This window comes from Micrasema longulum, unplaced genomic scaffold (assembly GCF_059751315.1).
Source record: "Micrasema longulum isolate JH-2025_06_02 unplaced genomic scaffold, ASM5975131v1 h1tg000180l, whole genome shotgun sequence".
NCBI classification, from domain to species: Eukaryota; Metazoa; Arthropoda; class Insecta; order Trichoptera; family Brachycentridae; genus Micrasema; species Micrasema longulum.
The window spans coordinates 513,716-534,374 of record NW_028277385.1 but is presented as its reverse complement, the minus strand read 5'-3'; positions in this window follow the sequence as shown (position 1 = coordinate 534,374).

Here is a 20,659-nt window from a genome sequence, read left to right as displayed (position 1 = left end):
CCAACCACGTTTCTGTTTTCTGTTATAAGAATAATATTAAAATTGTTGATTAAACGTTGTATAGAAATTCACGAGTCGAGAGGAGTCCGAGAGGTGTGATAGTAGACCGTAAGTAACAACGTGGATCAGTAATGTATTGATAGGTACAGTAAAATAAACAATCTCTCAATCTAAATATAATATATATATATTTATTTTTTTAAAAGGAATAACCCGCTAAGCCTTTGTTTCAAAGGCTTGTCAGCAGGTAGGAAAGAGAGGATATGGATGGAAGCAATGAAAAATACACCACAACACCCAGACCAATTGAGAAAAAAATCTTTCTTGGATTTGTTTCTTGCAACTGGCGGGAATCGAACCCGCGACGCCAGTCTCACAGTTAGCCGTCCAACCAACTGCGCCACGGCGCCTGTCCATTTAAATCTAAAATGGAAGTATTTGACACAGATATAATGCGTATATTACATGTGTGATTAAATTCTGTAAGAGAATGAAAAATAATTTTATAAACGGAGACAATTAGGGAAATACCGTCAGTACACCAGACGATAACAATATTGGTATTTAAAAAAATTTATGACTAAAACATGCAAGTACGTAGGACTGTGATAAAGTTCTATAATATAGACGATTAGTACGTACGAAAAAAAAAATTTAAGCGGGAGCTCAAAGTAAAGACAGGTAAAATTATTACGATATTTGAGTTTGTCCAAATGTTCGTAGACAAAAGACTGGATTTTATCCCCTCGGGAGACGTTAAGATTAACAAATTACAACAGGGATGAATACCTTGAATAAGGGAATATGGAAGTCTAGGCATTTACAAAATCAACTAATGGAAGAATTGAAGAAATATGGGTGTTCAAATATAGGCAAAATGGTAAATGTTAAACCAGCCAGTGACAGGTCATAAGCCCTGTAAATGCCTAGACTTCCATATTCCCTTATTCAAGGTATTCTCCATCCCTGTTTTAATTTGTTAAGGTAAAATTATGTTTATTAGAAAATATGAGATCGAGTTTATAAACCGGAAAAGAAAATAGGAGATGATGACTTCTGCTGTAAAAATATTAACTTGTGCAAAGGGCTTCATGTCTCTGGGCTGTTGATATTGATAGCGTAGGTAGAGGTGCGATTTTGTATAATAATATTTCTTTACCGGTTTAAGTTACCGGGCCGGGCGGATTGGCGCTGCACGAAACGGACTGAAGTATCCAATATAGTTTAGAGTTTAGAGCAATGCGTCAGTAGGAAAATGACAACACCAGTGGTGCAAGTAAGCAGCCTACGCACTAATTGGCCGGTGGTTGAATGATGACACCGGGCGATGAACGCAGGCACCAATGGGGCAGCGAGAAAATGACGACACTAGGCACCGCTACAGAAACGGACCACTCAGCAACTACGATAAATTAATGGCGGAGATACGAGTAACTGTCAGCCGATAATCCAAAGTTACACCAAAGTATTTTTACACTTTGTTTAAGTACTGTTCATAATAATGGAATATTACAGAACAAAACTTATTTTAACGGATTCAAGTTGCACTTTGTGTTCGCTTTAAGAAAATTTAAGTATGTAAAATCGAGACAAAATCGAGAGAACGTATGTTTGTGTGAGCGTGCTTTTCAAACAAATTGTTAACGTATAATTGATAAACATATTATATGACAAAGAAACCATTAACATACATATAGAAACATGAAACATAGTGTTGTTAATAACAAATAATCTTAGTTATTAACAGTAAATATTTAGTTAATTAATTATTAGAGTAATGAAAGAAACATTATATCATATTAAGTTCCTTTATACGAGTAATAAGGTTGTCAGGGCCAGATACAGAATAACGCATAGTTAATTGGCTCTCGTGCTGTGAGATTTTTTTTCCCAAAAGTTGGCAACATTGATTGGTAGTGGGGGGTCTCTTGAACACAACGAGCACCGGCGACACTCGTTGGTACCAAAACTTGCCTCGTAGTGTTCGTTTCTGTGTAAGATGTCAATCAGAAATCCCGCCAAGTGCGAGGTGCGCGCTGTCATAAGGTTCCTTCTGCCATCACGTCCACTAAATTTTTTGCACGGATAGACACTTTTTATGTGACTCTTCGTTGTGAATGGTGATAAAACACGGGTGGCTCATTACACCCCTGAGAAAAAAAGTCAGACGTCACAGTGGCGGCACACTGGTTTCCCATCTGCCGAAAAATTCAAAACCTCAATTTCGGCCAAAAAAGTCATGGCATCCGTGTTTTGGGACCGAAAGAGGAAAATTTTGATTGATTTTTTACCTCAGGGGGAGACAATTACTGCAGAACGATACTGTGAGACCCTACAAAAGCTCAAAAAAGCAATTCAAAACAAACGGAGGGAAATGTTGACAAAGGGAGTGTTTTTGTTGCACTACAACGCCCGCCCGACAATAGAATGTACTTTCCTCACCTTAAGTATTATCTCTGCATACGGGTATAAGGCTTATTAATAGAAAACCGGGTAAAAAATTCGACTACCCTGGCAATACCAACAAAATGTCCATCTTTTTTTATTTCACAATCTGACAGAAGGTAAAATAACCTAATTCGCTTACACATAAAATGTGATCACACCCTATTTCCATTGAAGCAGTATTTTGACTCTTATTTTGTATTACACAGTATTTTGACAAACGACGCAGCACATAATTGAATTCAAATCCGCAGTTCCGTAGGTATTTAGCGAAGTCTACAGAGTAACTAATGGCCAAAACGTCAAACTACTCATTTATGAGTAGTTTAGTCGGCTTCAGTTTGATGCGCGTACGCGGTTTCTGGACTATTATATCCACATAATAAAATTCCTTATTCTAATTAAATTGAATGTTTTTCTTTTCATCCCGCCCCTTCTGTGTTATTACTCATCTACACACTTACGGACACACCATTTTACAAGCACTTTCACAAAAATACAGATTTATTTATATTAATCTAGTCTACATACCTATATTTTGGCTTTCATATTTATGTAATGAATTCTAATGCATTTTATCTGGCTATATTAAAAGTAATTATTTTGATTTTATGTTCTATTATAAGCGGTCCTTCCAATAAAATATTTATTTATTTATTAAGGAAATCACAGTCTTTATAGAAAACAAGGTACAAAAGAACAATAAAAAAAAAGTAAGACCAATTACAGATTTCACACTAATTTATTATAAATGCAGGAGGAGAGGGGAAAAATAATTGAATTCTAAAAAAGTAAAAAAATGAATATTAAATAAAAAATACATAAAAAGGAGAAGACATTGTATAGCTCCAACTCTACTTTCTTCCCTCTCTCTCTGCTTCCATGAACATTTATATTTCTTTGTAAAAATTCACAACCAACAATAATTCATTAGATGCAGGTAGTAGATGTACATATGAATAGGTATAAATTAAGAGTTGAAATCAAAATTTAAAATTAAAATCAAAAGTGAAAGTTAAAATTTAAATTTAAATTAAAAGTTTAAATTAAAATTAAAGTTAAAAGTCCAAATTAAAAGTTTAAACTAATAATCAAAATTAAAAGGTTAAAATTGAAATTGAAAGATAAAATTAAAAGTCAAAAGTGAAAAGTCAAGCAGGAGATAAATTTAAAATGTCTTTAACAGATCTGATAAAAATATGGTATTTACAATGTAATATATCGATGTCACTAAAACTGTCATTATAGGTAATCTGTATTCTTTGAAGAGTGCTATTTTTCAAATAATTAGTCATTGAGTTAGGAATGTCGAAGAGTACAGATAGTACAGGGACTCGATATAAAATGCCTCTAACAATTTCTGGGCTATCAATTAGGTTATTAACAATTTTGTAGAGAATAATAATAAAGTATAAATAAAACTACGGATATGACGTTTCTGGCAATTGTGTTTTTATTTTTAAGCAGTTTGTGCATACCTATCAAGTATTATTTTTCTTCGCTGTAGGTACGTAGGTTCATTTGAGAGATAATGGCAGATATGACGATAAACAAAAACGCTCCAAGTAGGTATAGAAAGATATTCAACGCTCATAATATATTTTTTATCTGATGGATGACATCACCCACAACATGTCAGGACTGGCAGACTTTAAGGCGCAAGATAACTAGGAAAAACAAGAAACAAGTGCAAGTCATAACAAGCCACCGAGATAAAGAACCCAAGCGTTAACATAAAACTTTTAAATCGTTGATGACAAAATAAAACCCCTTTTATAATATGTAATTGTATCGTGTTTAGTGAGTGCTACATATTATAGTGATAATACATAAAGTATTTATATAAAGCAGAAATGACTGAGATATATATTTTATCGAATACGATTGCTATGCGATGAATAACAATGAATTTTATCAGTTTAGAATTTCTATCACGTAAACTGATATTTTAAGAAGATAGCCATATTTATTCGCTATTATTTTGCGCATTCAATTTTGAATTTTATGATTGTTTTACTCTAGTGAGGCCATACAAATAAACGACTGAAAAATCGTTAAGATGTAATATATGGAGATAACACTCCTTACAAATCCGAGTTAAAAAGTCGTCCGAACGACCAACGGAGGTAGCAAGTATCGTCACGTCATATAACGTCAACTTTGACAAGAAAAACAAGCAGTACAGTAAAAATCATGGACTTTTTACATCGGTCTACTGTAAGTTCTATTCAGTGTGTCGCTCCCTTCCGCATACGAGTCACCTGTGTTTATCGTTTCACCACACGTTTCACTATGAGCCCGACTAACAGAGACAAGATATAGCTTACGACTAGTAACATATTAGTAAAACGATTTTTAACATTGTAATAGCTATTTTAAACAAGTGTTTATTTTTATTTATTTTATTTTATTAACATAAACGGCAAATCTGCCTTTTAAAAAAAAAAATAATACTAACATATTTGGCTTAATACTTTTTTTTTTTTTTAAACATAAATTTCCTTATACCCAAGATTTATAAAAAAAAATAAACCTAAAAATTATACAAGATTTATATTTAAAAATTAACCTTAAAGTTATATGGCATATTCAGTATAAAGTTTAAACAATTCAGGAATAAATGTAAAAAACAAAATTAAATAATAAAACATTCTACAGTAATACAACAAGAAAATTATAAGTACTGTTTTATACAGCTGGGCAAAGTGAACAAAAAACCGTATATATTATGAAATGCATGAATAAATAAATATAAATACCGTTCACCATCTTTGAAAAAGTTCAAAAGGTTTGTTCTATAGGAACAATACCCTACACTAAATATATCAGATACGTAGAAATAACTATTGCCGAGTTCATGAAGTCTGTTTAATACGGCATTACAAGTATACACTGTCCGTGAATTGTTGCTACAAAACGGTGGCACCTGTCTAGTCATTCTTCCAGGCACCCTGAAGTTGATAAGAGATAATAGTTCAGGGCAATCCCATATTTAATTTACAATTGAATAAAATAAAAACATCACTTACCGGTGAAAGATTATACCATCGCTTTTTCTATCTTTTTCAGACCGATTTGTCCAGTATCTTAACGTACATAATGTATACATTTCTCTAATTGTGAGGAGAAAAGTAGCGGGTGAATGCTCGCAGCCGACTAAAGTCCGTTCTATCAAACATATGCCAATTGGCCGCAGGTTAAGGAAATATATTTTAAACGCTCATGTTTTTACTCATGGTCATATACCTCATTATTAATTTCATTGAAATAATATTACATCTAATTTGATTTCGCGACTAAGCATTTGAATAACATATCAAATAATTCTATTATATCACTTGTAATGACAAAAAAGCAATTACACATTTTTAACATAGTTTTTTATTTCTTTTTTTTTTTTAATTTTCATTGAGACCCTTACGGATTACATACATTTAAGAACAATTTTTACTTTTAAAATTCACATTCTACTGTTAATAATAATATTTTTAGCATCTTTTGTAAAGGTAGTCTGAGTCTTTTGTTTAGTTTTGTCTGGTAGTTTATTTTATAATTTCAGTCCATGGTTTATTAGTTTCGATTGTCCTTTTCTCGTTTTAAAAGGTTGTCTATGATATTTTTCTGATATTCTCTTATTGTGTTCATGTTTACTACAGTTTTTTTCATGTTTTAATTCTTCGTCTACAATTACATCAGTAGCTAATTTATGAATAAATTTTAAGGATTCTAGTTAAAGGAATTCAGTTACATTTCATTGTTTAGTTTATTTAAAAAGTTCTTTAGTTGCTGTTAGATAGGGTAGGTAATATACTAACTTTAATATTTTATTTTGCTGTCTTTGTGGTCTGTTTAAATCATTTTGATTTCCTGTTCTCCATTGTAATTCAGAACCACCAATTAAGAAATTAAAAGTTTTGAATGTGAGACACTTATTTATAATGACCCTGTTAAATGATATCCATGATAAGAAACCTCATCTAGTTAAAATACTCTCCAAAAGAACCAGAGCCATAACCAAAGGTAGTCTTGCGGCTTCTCAAATGAAGACAATATTTTCCCAAAAGCACTCAAGCTTTATAGGACTTTGATGATACAATAAGCTACCTCAAAAAATTGCTAACTCTTCCAAAAATAAACATAACAGAGTGGCTCCTCGGAATAAAATGAAATTAGCTGGAAGAGGTCCTAGGAATAAGAATTTAATATTGCCTTCAGGAATCAACGTTTATTTTAAATAAATATATTTTTTCCTATTTTTATAATCTGTAATTAATCTCGTTTAAACGAAAATTGAGTGATTGGAATCGAGATTGTTAGTTGGCAATTTAAAAAAAAATATATATTTGCGGTCTTATAATTTACCCAAATATTTTAATTTTGCTGGCCATTTTCAACAAGTCGTAAATAACTCACTATTAGAAAATGGAAATCAAGTTGGGGTAGAGCGGGGTTCGAATCTCGAACCGCTGATCCGTGAGTCTGCAACACAGGCCACGGGACTACAACCCGATTCGAATGTACTATTCATCATTATTTTAATTTTATTTATTAAGTTTGATATTGTTTATCTCAACTTATTATTCTTTAAACTTTATTACCTTTTTTTAAAATGTTTTATTTATAGTGTTGTTGTAAAAAAAAAACACCCCGACACGTTGTTGTCCCCACTATTTGAATCCCCTAAATGTCACTGTGCTATTTTATTAAAAAATAAAATTAGTATAAAAAAAAAAAAAAAAAAACAAAACAATGAAGGTAAGGTAGCAAATATTGACCCCTCTTTCTGCATTTTTTTTTACTACTAATATAACGTTTATGGGTAGATATTTAAGGTACGAGTATGATTAATAATAATTCTAGAATTGTTACATTACCAGTTGACTTTCTTAGCACTTTTCCAAGGTCTAACATCAAATAATGATTATTTATAGACTCAGTTTTTATATCGTACTTACTGATACGATCTAAGATCTAAGTAACACCACCATTTGACATTATGTGTTATTCTAACCTCAAATATTGGGAATAATAATAAAGTAGCTACTTAAACCATTAATCGCTTTTCATATAATATGTTGATCATTTACGTATCAGTAATTACGAAAATGCTCAATTATATATCCAAACAATAAACTGCAATATATTTGACAAAAACACAGTATTTTTCAACAGCGCATTAAACTATTATCAAAATCCATATGCTACTTTAATACTTAAAATGTTATTATTGGTGATATCTTAGAGATATAATATATGACCGTTGTTGTTAAATTGATCAACTGTACGGGTCATATCAATTGTTGATCATTAAAAAATATGAGTGATCTTCAAACTTTAGTGAATATTTTTTGTATAAATAGAGAAACAATAAAACTAATTCTTCTGATCTCGAAAGACTACCATTTCGTGTGACATCTAGACCGACAAGACAAAATCTCCCTTTTTACACAGATATATTAACAAAGTTTGTAAAACAATCCGCAATACTCGAAATTTTTCATGTCAATGAACATAAAATCAACAATGTTTTCCCTCTCTGTTGCAACTAATTTAAACATAAAATCAAGTCACAAGTCATAAAAATATTGAGAGGAACACATTCTTATTTAATGTTTTTTTTTATCTCTTTATTTGTTTTACGAGTATTAACTCTTGTGTGTCTGTAATGTCACACTAGTCGACATACGATACAAGACTTGATATATCTCTCTTATTTTTTAAAATGATGATGTTGTATTTTTTGTTATCTTCAAATGGACATTTTCACACCGGATTTAGAAAGATAAATTTATATAATATGGAAGATAGAGACGCTGTTCTGTAGCCGCCGTATCCGGTGTCGTGTGAAACAAATTCAGTCGGTTGTTGACATTGATGGGGAACGCACGCGTGAATTATGAGCGGCAAATAAATGTTTTTTTGTTGCTCCAACAGGGCAAAATTATATGTTTACTTTTATAAATTATGGACAAGTAATTATCAAACTGTATGTCTTCATGTTTTTTTTTTAAATGTCTGAGGTTTAAAATATTCAGTTTTTTGCTTGTGGTAACACAATGTCACATCACCGCGCGCGGAAAGGAATTATTAACCACAGTATTTAATGAGTAAATATTGTTGAGGAGTGAACGAAGTGTGAATAATACCTGTCCTATGAGGGAGAAAATTTAGATAGAGGACTGTATACTGTATTTTTAGGAAAGGAAGGTTGCGCAACTCCATTAACCTGCTGATGATGAGGCGTGACGTGCTGGAACCTGTCTGGTGAAGCTGGCGGTCATGAGACCTGGCACAGTTTGAATGGAGCTGGCGGTTTAAATGCAAGCTGGCACAGCTCGCGTGATGAATGATTTGTTTAGCATTTCACTTCGTTGATGTTAGATTAGTAATAAATTTTTAATGTTGTTACCGGCACTCACACGTAGAATTATTGTTACGTGGAGTGCGCTAGGAAATAGGAAGGACGGGTAGGTAAGTATAGATTAGGTTGAGCGTTGGTCCGAACAAATATTATATCTTAAGTTAAAACATTTTTTTGGTGTATGCATAGATGGCCCCCCACTAATAACACAAAAAATGTACAAACGTATGCCGTTTTCTTACCTTGTAAAAAAATAAAATATATGTTTTGTATATGTATATATTCAAATGAGTAATCAAAATTTCTTAGTAGAATTTTGTATAATCTTAATATTATAAAGATTAAAAAAAACAGGTTGACACATTTATTCGCTTAATATGATACTAATAACCGGTTTTATAACTATAGCGATATTTTCAGGCAGGTCTGAAGATGTTGAAAAAGTGATGAAACCGGACACTGGTTATTCCGAATTCCTGGATTTGAGCATTATTCGTCTTTTATTTAAAATATTTAACAAATTACAATAAACTTTATTTAAAATTTTCACACACAAACTTAATATGTTTTGTGAAAAACATTATTTTTTACATAAAATGAAAACAGAATTTTAATAAAATACATATTTTCGACAAATTTATAAATAAATTTTCCAATTATTTTTTTTTACCACAACAGGCCAGGAGGCCAAATTACAGTGGTAAATTACAGTGCAGAACACCCGGGTTTGAGAAAAACCACATATGTTTTTGTGCTCTTGCAGGATTCTAACCCGAAACCTTCCGTTTGTGAGTCTTCACCACCACACCACGGAGGCCACCATACCGTTAAAAAAAAGTCTATGTGCATTTTTCAATGTTAATAAGGTTAATTATTAAATAATTACATTCTAATATAAGTATATAAAGTAATCAAATTTAATTAATAATGATTCAGGATTTCATTAATCAAAAAAAAAATTGCCGTATCCAAACATAATGAGACGGGTAGTGATCCCGTAAGTAGTGTCGTAAAATTCTCCGCGCATCTCTATCGGCTGCCAGATCCTGTGCGTCCTCCCAAATCAGGTTCACGTCCCGTAGTTCTGACGTTAACTGCCGACGAACAGTCAACAGTGGACGTCTAGAACGTCGAGAACTTGATGCCTTGAAAAGTAGACAAGCGTGTTTAAGGCTCTCAGGAGGCATCCGCAGTATATGGCCCAGCCAACCAAATCGCCTCCGCTTGATGACAGTTGTCACCAGAGTTTGTTGCGTCCGTTCTCTTATTACTTCATTCCTCACAAAGTCAAACCGCACCCAAGATTCCTCTGAGACACCTATTCTCAAAACTCAGTATTTTGCTGTTTTGGGCCCTGGTGAGGTACCACGATTCGCATCCGTAGAGGAAAAAAAGTGTTAAGCACTATGCAGGCATTATATAGTTCGGCATTTAGTTTTTACTGAGTAAATATCTGATCTTCAGACAGCCTTCATGCTGCTGAATGTGGCACCTGTTACACCTAGCCGCACTCCCAGTCCTTTTTTAAAGCTGCCAATTTTTGTAACATATACGCTCAGGTATTTGAAACTCTCGATCTGTTTTCCATTTACAAACCTATATTTACAACGGAAAAAAATCTTTTAAAATTGAAATATTTTTGGCAAATCGTAAGAACGCAAATATTTCTTTTCTGTTTAAGATTTAATAAAAATGTAAAATAACAGTTTTAGAACCAGCGTATTAAGAAATAAAATTGTAGACAGTCGGGAGCCAAAAAAGCCATGTGGTTAATATGAGTCGAAGATTTCGCTATTAAATCATCATTATTTCAGTCCACTTAGGATAACCAGTGACCAGTTAGCAGTTACCAGTTACTAGTTCAAATCGGAGAAAAAATCACTCGGTATGAATACTTTATCGTCGCTTGGAGGTCAAAACATAGCAGCGAATATTATCAATTACGCAACCATATAAAATAAATATAGAATTATACATGTAATAATAATTCCAATGCAAAACAATAATGTTTGTATAACCTGATTTACTAATGCTGCCATATTATCAGTGTAGATAAATATGTGCATCAACAATGTTTTCAGCATGTCCAAATGTTTGTAGACAGGCTGGATTTCACTCCCTAGGGGTTATTAACAGGACTCGCCATATCGGACAATTTTGATGAAAAGGTGTTTGAACATTGTTTTCTGTCAGTCTCTTGCAAATGTCTCCCTGATACTATGCGAAAAAGATAACTGCATGTCTGACTAATTTTGGCCAATTAAAATTGACGTTCCGCTGTACCGTTTTTCATACCCCAAAACTGAACCGGCTTGTTTATTTTTTTAAATATATTAAAAACAAAATTTGCTGTGTCGGCAGCTTTTTATTTAAACTATTTCGATAAATAGCTATTGTGTTTTAAAAAATCATAAGTCTAAAGCTTATAAAGGGAGAAAATACGGGAATACGTTGCGTGCAGAAAAGCGGTACTGCGTTTCTTCTTAAGATCTAAATTTATTACAACACATAAGAAAAATATGGTAATATAGAAGTATAGGCATTTACCGAGTTAGTGATCTGTCATTTATTTAAACACTTTATAAACATATTATACAGTTTACATACATATGCATAAGGGCGGGCATATTGCCTTAAAGCAATTTATTCCTACCTACATAAACCGTTTAGTTTGAGAAAATCAGTGGTAAATAAACATTTTGTTGGGTTATTAATAATTTCTTTATGGAACAAAATATTAAAGAAAATATTTTTTTATGGAAGATGTAAAAATTGACCAAATATCTTCACTTTACTATGAAGAGAGAAGGGGATAAAAAGGGAAGGAAAGAGGGAGGAAAAATTAAAAAGTATAATATTCTGCAAGTGACATTTCATTCGTGATGTTAATGTAAATAAAGAAGGGGTGTCTCTGACATTAGTGGGTAGATTATTCCACAAACGAGCAGCTACTACGGAAAAAGAGGAGGCAAAAAATAAAATGGGTGAATGGGTATTGAAAGGGTTCTCTCGTTACTGGAATGAAGAGTTAGCCCATGCTGTGATAGAGGTTGGAAGAGCTCTCTCAGATAAACAGGCAAAGTGGGATTATTTAAAATATTGTGAAAAAGTGATGGAATGTTAATGTTTCTTCGATGCCTGATACTGAGCCAATGTAGTTGCGTGCGATATTCGGTTATGTGATCGAATTAGCGAAGATTAAAAATAAAACGTATACGAGTACTAACGTTCTGCAATCGTTCCAATTTATCGAGCAATTCAGAATTAGCATCTGCATAACATACGTCGTCATTGGCTGGTTTAATTGACCACTTTACACACTATTTCACCATTCTGACTTGATTTAAACATCCACATTTCCTTCACTCGTCCGTCGACTTTTGTGAAGTAAAAGAGCTGAAACCTTTAAATGAGAGGTCATAAGCTTTGGCTGGACCATAGGTGATTTTCACAAAAATGGCGCTATATAAATTATCCAAACATTATTATTATTATTATTATTCTCCTAAAAAATTTTTTTGAATATTTGTACGTAATTAATTTAGTTGACATAATATATTGTTACTTGAATTCATTCTGATAAATCGGTTTGGTGCTGTGGTAATGTCTCGGACTTGCGAATAAAACACTTGAGTTTCATCTCCCATTCCATGACAATCTGATTCGTATTTTCAAACATGGTATTTTATAATGTAACATTGTTTTAAAATCGAAATGTTTACGTAAATTATAGAAGCGCAATTTACTTATTTTTAAATTATGATGACAATATTTTTTATTATCTAAGTGATTATTTTTATGGTCTATTAAAATATTTGTAAAAAAAAAATCTTATCAGCAAATTCAACGAAACTTGAAGACATGTACATTAGAGGGAGCCGATGATGTATGTAGTTTTTATTTTTGACATCAAAGAGGAAGGGGTTCAAAAAGTTGCATTTTGGATCACATATATTACTTTTGGCCCTTAACCGAGGTTTGAAGTTTATAACTGTCTGAAGGTCTGAACATTTTGTTAATTATCAATATTGATAAAATTATTTATTTGTTAGTGAAAATATAATTTAATCACATTGCAAATTCAAACACGTTTTAAAACTACCGAAATGCAAAAAGTTTACACTCCGCCGAACTGATTCCGTTGAGCACCTGGCTAATATTGACGAAAACAATGGCTCATTAAAACAATGCTACCCATTTATTACAAAACAAAGTGCAACTCACGCCCTAAGATGCTTATTTAATAATATTTAATGCACATTATAAAATTTAATTGGACAGATTTTCTTACTTAAATACGAAATGACAGCAGGTTTAGCGCAAAAAATTGACTTTTTCGAAAACTTCAAGCTCTGGTTGAGGGCCAAATATAGAATCAAATATTAAAAAAAAAAAATGCATTCTGAGTAATCCAAAAGGTAACTTTTTAGACCCCTTTATTTCAAAATTCAGAAAAAAAAATTATCGGCCCACCGTATGTACATAGTGCATGTCAAATATCGAACAAATCTGCAGGTGTGCGTAAGCATAATATTTTTAATTTGATTAAATTTAGACTGTAGAAAAAGAAAGTTTAATATTACTTTATGTTATGGAGTTCTACCCTATCTGGGCTGCTTTTCTGAATATTCCCCAGAGAGTGGTTAATTTGCGGATTTGTTTTTTTTTGCATGCGACTAAACTTTGCTTCATATATGGTCACTCTAATAACTATACGTTAAATGAATTCGAACTCGTGAAACCAAACATGATAATTTTCATTTGTTGCATTGCGACCTTAATCATTACCCTTTTTTTTGTATATCATTTGACGTTTAATCATAGTAGTGGCCATATGTGAAGAAACCGTGTAGTCACATGCTAAAAATAAAAATCCTCAAATTACCTACTCTTTGGGGGTTAGAGAAGATTCAGAATAGCAGCCCTGGAAACGGTGTGATGGTTTATGTTTATTTGACATTTACAACGCTCACAAGCTTAATGTTATAAATAATAACAACCAAAACAGTAAAATAAATTTAATTAGGCAATGTTTGAAGTGATCTCTTCAACTAGCCAATGAGAGGTTATGAACAAACAGACAAACCATCACGCCTTTTCCTCGTAGGGGTAGGCAGAGAGGATAGAACGCAATATCTGTGTTTGCATACATACCTCGATTTTTTTGTCTAACTTTAGGTATTTGTCGGATTCGGTCGTGCCATGTCTTTATCGGTCTTCTTTGATTTCTGCATCCATCAACATTCGCGTTGTAAATCTCTTTAGCCGCTCTTTCGCTGTCCATTCGTTCTACACGTCCAAACCCACGCAGAACTCCTTTCTTGATTTTGTTGATAATGCTGATCTCAGCCTTACATAATGTACGGATCTCGACATTGGTGCACCTGTCGTGCACAGTTTTACCACGCATTCGCCTGAGAGATCGCATTACTACAGCATTCAGCCTACTTTCCTCCTTGTTTTTCAAATGTCATACTTCGCTCCCATGTATCTGGGTCGGCTCCATGACTCCTTTGTGAACTATTAATTTTAATGAAATATTATGCAGTATCAAAATCAAATAGAATTTTATGAGTAATGACTTTATGAGAAGGTATGAGTAATTATTAGTTATGAAATCTTTTTTATGCGTATGTGTAATAAGAGATATATGCGCTCCTACGACTATCTTTTGCAATTTCAAATCCAAAGGTAATCCTTGCTTTGCATAACTGATCCCAAGTTTATCGGACATTCAATTGGCTTTTATCATCATATCAAAGCTGATTGATCAACTTATTTAGGACAAACACGATAAAGATACGAAAATAATACGATAATAATATTTGACGTGGCAGTCACTTGGTACAAAGTGTATTTGCGACTGAATAAATAGAAAATATATTTTATGACATGTTGCAATAATTTGCACCATTTCACAATTAAAAAAGCAAATTAATGTGCAACGATTTTGGTGGCGTTATATGCTTGCCAAGCGTTGAAAAACGTTCAAAAGTTCCAGCGTGTGGATCGAGATTTTGCTAGCCCTCCCACTCTGCCTCAACTTGATTCTCATTTTCTTATAGTGAGTTATCTACAACTCGTTGAAAATGGCTCTCAAAATAGAATATTTGGGTATAACGCAAATATTGATTTTAATTTTTTTCTTATATATATTAGCTTATCATTACGACTAAAATATATATTTTTTTAAAATAAAGTAAGAGTTAAATATCAATACAAATATAGAGAGAAAATTATTATTTTATTCTAAACATTCAAATTAACACGTCCGTGTAAAAAGGATCAACACATTTCGAAAGAAAATGGTATGGACTTTCACATTTTTCACTTATTGTGTTTTATTAATATATACTGTTTTATATATAAAACCCCGTTATATATAACGGGGTTCAATTATAAAGATAACAATATGGCCATTAATCGGCAAATGAATAAAAAAAGCTGGAAGATACTGGAAGAAATCATACAAAAAATGGCCTCTGATTAAAGGAATAATAATATTGATAGCATTATGAGGAAACGGGGGAAGAACAATTTCGTCTACAATATTTTAAGTATATCTATATGTTATAAACATATCATACCAGGAAGCCTTGAGGTATAATAATCTACAATAACAAGAGTATTTGCCTCTAAAATATAGTTTCAGTGATGTGAGAAAAAAACATTCTTGATTTTCTTGCAAAAAAAATCTTGCAATTGGCGGGAATCGACGCCAGTTTCACAGTTGACCGCCTGACAAACTGCGGCGTGGCGCGGCTTCTGTAAAATAATGTCTATAACCTTCCAATAACCTCATTTGAGGGTACTTTTTGCAAATCCGGCAAAATCCATCCATCTTTCTTTATTTTGAGTAAATTACAAAAAACTGGTACAATAATTAACTTCAACTTTTTTTTAAATTTATTTTTTTTATTATAATCAGTAAATATTTTGTGCAACCAAAAGCTTTTCTGTGCATTTGTCGATCTGCAAAAAGCGTTTGATAGAGTTGACAGAGAAAAAATATGGAAGGTGTTATCGGAGTACGGAGTGAGCGGAAATCTAACACGTGCTATTGCTTCTCTGTATAAAGACAGCACAGCATGTGTTAGGGTAAACGGATCATTCACATAGTGGTTTGACATTCATAAAGGAGTGAAGCAGAAATGTGTGATGTCACCATGGCTGTTCAACGTGTATATCGATAACGACATGAAAGAACTGAAAGGCTTAAGAATGGGAGCAAAAATGGGTGATTTAAATGTCAATTGTCTTTTGTATGCTGACTGCTGACAATGCTGTACTTCTTGCTAACAACAAAGAGGAACTGCAATTCTTGATAACAAAGGTCTACGATGTATGCAAGAGAAGCGATTTGCTGATGAATGTCGATAAATCAAATGTGATGGTTTTTGAAAGAAATGAAAGTATGACTAAATGTGAAATCACTGTGAATGGAGTTATCCTAAAACAAGTAGAGGAATTTGTGTATCTGGGAAGTATGTTCACTAGGGATGGAATGACTGAGAAAGATATTGAAAGGAGGGTGAGTGCCGGGAACAGAGTAAACGATGCACTTAAATCGACTTTGGCAAATAAATGTTTGTCACGAGAGGCAGAATTCGCAGTTCACAACGGAGTCCTGGTCCCGTCCCTGATGTATGGGAGCGAAGTATGGACTTGGAAAAACAGGGATGAAAGTAGGCTGAATGCTGTCGAAATGCGATCTCTCAGGCGAATGCGTGGTAAAACTATGTACGATAGATGCACAAATGTTGAGATCCGTACATCATGTAAGGCTAAGACGAGCATTATCGACAAAATCAAGAAAGGAGCTCGGCGCTGGTTTGGACATGTAGAACGAATGGACAGCGAAAGAACGGCTAAGAATATTTACAATGCGAATGTTGATGGATGCAGAAATAGAGGAAGACCGAAAAAGACATGGCATGACCAAATCCAACAAATACTTAAAGATGGACATGTCAAAAGTCGGAATAATCGGCGCGCGTGCATGAGAAGATGTATGAATGTAGAGGAAGCGAGATTTGTATGCAAAGATCTGTATGTAAAAAAAGAGTGTTGTGGCGTTCTATTCTCTCTGCCTACCCTTACGGGGAAACGGCGTAATGGTTTGTTTGTTTGTTTACGCAGTGATGACATACGCATGATTATGTCAAGAAACATTATTGAAATAATAAATTTATTTTTTTTACATTCCAACTTTACAATACTCAAGTAGAGGTTGCCATGTTTGAAACAAACCCGAAAATTTAAAAGTCAAGTTCTTACAAATAAAGCCATATGTTTAATTGACAATGTTATAATTATTGTTAAAAATCGAATTCAGAATGAGTTTCAATTAATATCTCACTATTTTTATATTTTGGATTTGGCCGGGTTTGCGAGTAGTACCCTCATTTGCACTTGACAAGAGTTTGAATCTAAAGTACTTAAATACAAATTCATTTCATGACGTAAAGCTCTCGACATGAAACTAAACAAAATGAAAGCACACCTTGTTTATAAATTACACTCCGATAAGAATATTAAAAATATAAATATTTCGTAAGTTGATAACATCAACTCGTTCGCTTAAAAAAATCTGTTTATATTTCATGGCCCAAGGGAAAACAATGAACAAGCGCCTTCCTTAGACGAGTTTGAAACTTTAAGTTTTTTTAGTTACCCTCAGCGGCAGTTCAATGGGGGTGAGGAAAGAATGGAAATGTTTTACTTGACAAGTAAATATCCGAAGTAAAATCGTTTTTTTTTTCAAAACAATGAAGTTTCCTTGGCAGTTTTTAGTTAAAAATTAATAAACTTGCCTGTAGCTTTATTGTTAAACTCCTCTGAGACTCGCAACTATTTTGAATATATTTGCTAACTCAAATTTGATTACCTACATATTTTAGTTTTTAAAATTCATCACTTCATTAATATTTTTGGCGGGGTTTTACCTTGTTATCCCGCATCTGGGTATTGAATTATTCTAAAACTATTCTTTGTGTATAAAATAAATAAATCCAAACTAAACAAAAATTATAAAACATCTTCCTAGGCACGGTTTTCCCAGTAAAGATTACATTGTTTATTCAATTACACATGCAATGTATTCTGGTGAAGTATCAATTAAATTTACAATCAAAGGTCTTTATTAGTTCTTTATTATAATTTCAAATAAATATAAAACTTTGTTTTGTAGTAAAAATACGTCAGGCCGCTACAGAGCGCCAGAGACAAAGCAGAGACAAAGCAAACAAAATGACTCGCCTACAATCTGTATTGAATGCCGCAGCGAGACTTATTTTCGGAATCTCGAAGTTCAGTCATATCACTCCACTACTTCGGGAACTACACTGGCTACGTTTTCCACAGAGGGTCGAATACAAACTCTGTTGGCTTATGTATAAGTCACTGCGCAACTCTGCTCCGTAATATCTAAGGGAACTATGCATTCCAGATGAACTAGCTGACAGGCGTCTTACGCTTAGATCAGCTACGTCTACGGCGAGAGGAAAAGTTATTATACCTCTACGCAAACAGTGCACTAAATTTAGTGAACGCGCATTTGCGGTCGCAGGCCCTATGGCATGGAATGCTCTTCCAGCGGTGCGAGTCTGTGAATGTGAAGTGATGTTTCGGAAAAAAACTTAAAACCCACTTGTTCTCTAAATCATTTCAATAAATCCGTAGCACGTGACGACAAAATAAATTGTTTTAATTAAATTACAAATTTAAAAGCTTCAATTAAATTAATTAAACAATAGAATCACCATGTAAAGCGCCCTTGAGGTATTTTATTACGAAAATGCTGTATAAGTTATCCATAATAATAATAATAATTTGTTTTTAACCACTTTTTTTATATTTTCTGTCGTCCGGTTTTAAAACTACTCAACCTTCTTTTTAAATAATAATTAACAAATAAATTACATTCAATTTTACTTTAACAATAACTTTTGCAATTATAAAAAAATAATGGAAGAGTTGAGGAAATGTGGATGTTCAAACATGGGCAGAATGGTGTATGTTACACAGTGTGTAAAGTGGGCACTTAAACCAACCAATATAAGCCATAAGTCCTGTAAATGCCTAGACTTCCACATTCCCTTTTTAAAAATGTTTTCCCTCTCTGTTGAAATAAATTTTAATATGAATAACTCCCTAGGGAGGAAATCCAGCCAGTCTGCGAGCATTTGAACATACATAAACATTGTTAGATTGAAAACATTTAAAAGTCACTTAATTCAATTTTAGCCACTTTGCTACATTAAAAACCTTCCAGATATTTGAAAATGTATCTGAAAAAAAGGTTATTAATGGAATTTATTAAAATTACACGAAGGAATTGTGTTGTTTACCTATATAAAACATCTATAACAAAAAAAAAACTGTTTTTTCCTTGGTCTGCAAACTTTAAAATTGCGATTTCTCCAAATGGTTTTTTTTTCAGTTAGTGGCTTTTGCCTGTAGGGTGACGATATAGTGTAATATGTATTTAATGTATCAAGAAAATCTGTAAAAAAATATCGTTCCATTCTTGGACCTACCTATACAAATGAAAAGTGAAAGTTTATAAAATATATGTAACATAATACAACTATTGCGCAATAAACGCAAACAATTTATTGCTATTGCAAGGGAGAAGGGAAATATTGATAATAACGAATGATTTGTCATTGGTTGGTTAAGTAAGGGTCGCTCATTTTGCATGTGTGTCTTTATTTTTCCCGCTTAATAATCTGTTCAATTTATTTATTTATTTTTATTTGGGAAAAAAACAACTGTTTTTACATATAATGTATACAGAAAATAAGAATATATATAAACGAAAATTGTGAAAACAGTCTATAAAATTTTCCACAGTGGTGTTAGCTATTGATTAAGTACATTATCGGTTTCAAAATAAAAGCAATTTAGCTATTAATTTAGTAAAATAAAAGAGCTGAATCTTTTATTAATAGAAACGAAATATCACAAAACGATTTCACTATTACATATCTCTATTCGCACCCAATGGTGCATAGGGCACTGCATTGCTACACTAAATGCAGTGTATTTTGATATTTTTACACGAAGATTAGGTACCAGGTCCGGGAAAATTAAATATTTATGGCTGGGTTTCCTCCCTAGGACGTTATCCAGATCTAAATTTAGATTGAATAACTACCTAGGGAGGAAACCCAGCCAGTCTGCAAACATTTGGACATACTTCAAACATTGTTGAATCAACTGGGTAGTAAAAAATAAGTATGAAAATTTGAAAATTGTTTTCACATGATAAAGGTCTGAGCTCTTTTACTTCACAAAAGTCAACAGATGGAAGAGTTAAAGAAATATGGATATTTAAACATAGTAAAAATGGTGAATGTTACAGTGTGTGAAGTGGCTACTTAAACCAGATAATTACAGGCCATAAGCCCTGTAAATGCCTAGACTTCCATATTCACTTCTCAAAAATGTTTTCCCTCTGTTGCAACAAATTAAGCAAAAAAATTGCAGTTAGAAATCACCTTTTAAACTAATTTCCGTGATCGTGCCAGGAATTGAACCCGGGACCTCAAGCATGGTAGGTGTACGCTCCAATAACTACACTACTAGACAAACTTTTCTTTACTCAGATTCCTTGTTCAGGATTTTAACCTGAAAACTCTCAAATCGCGCGTCCAGAATTTTGGTTCTAATTCACACACATACACACAGAACGGTATTCTTCATCCACCCGGACACGAACAAATATTTTATTTATTTTACTTACTACTATTTTATCAACTAGAAAACGTCTAAAAGTATTTAAAAATCTACAAAATTTTGATTTTGTCCAAATGTTTGTAGACGCGGTCTGGATTTTACTCCTTAGAGAGT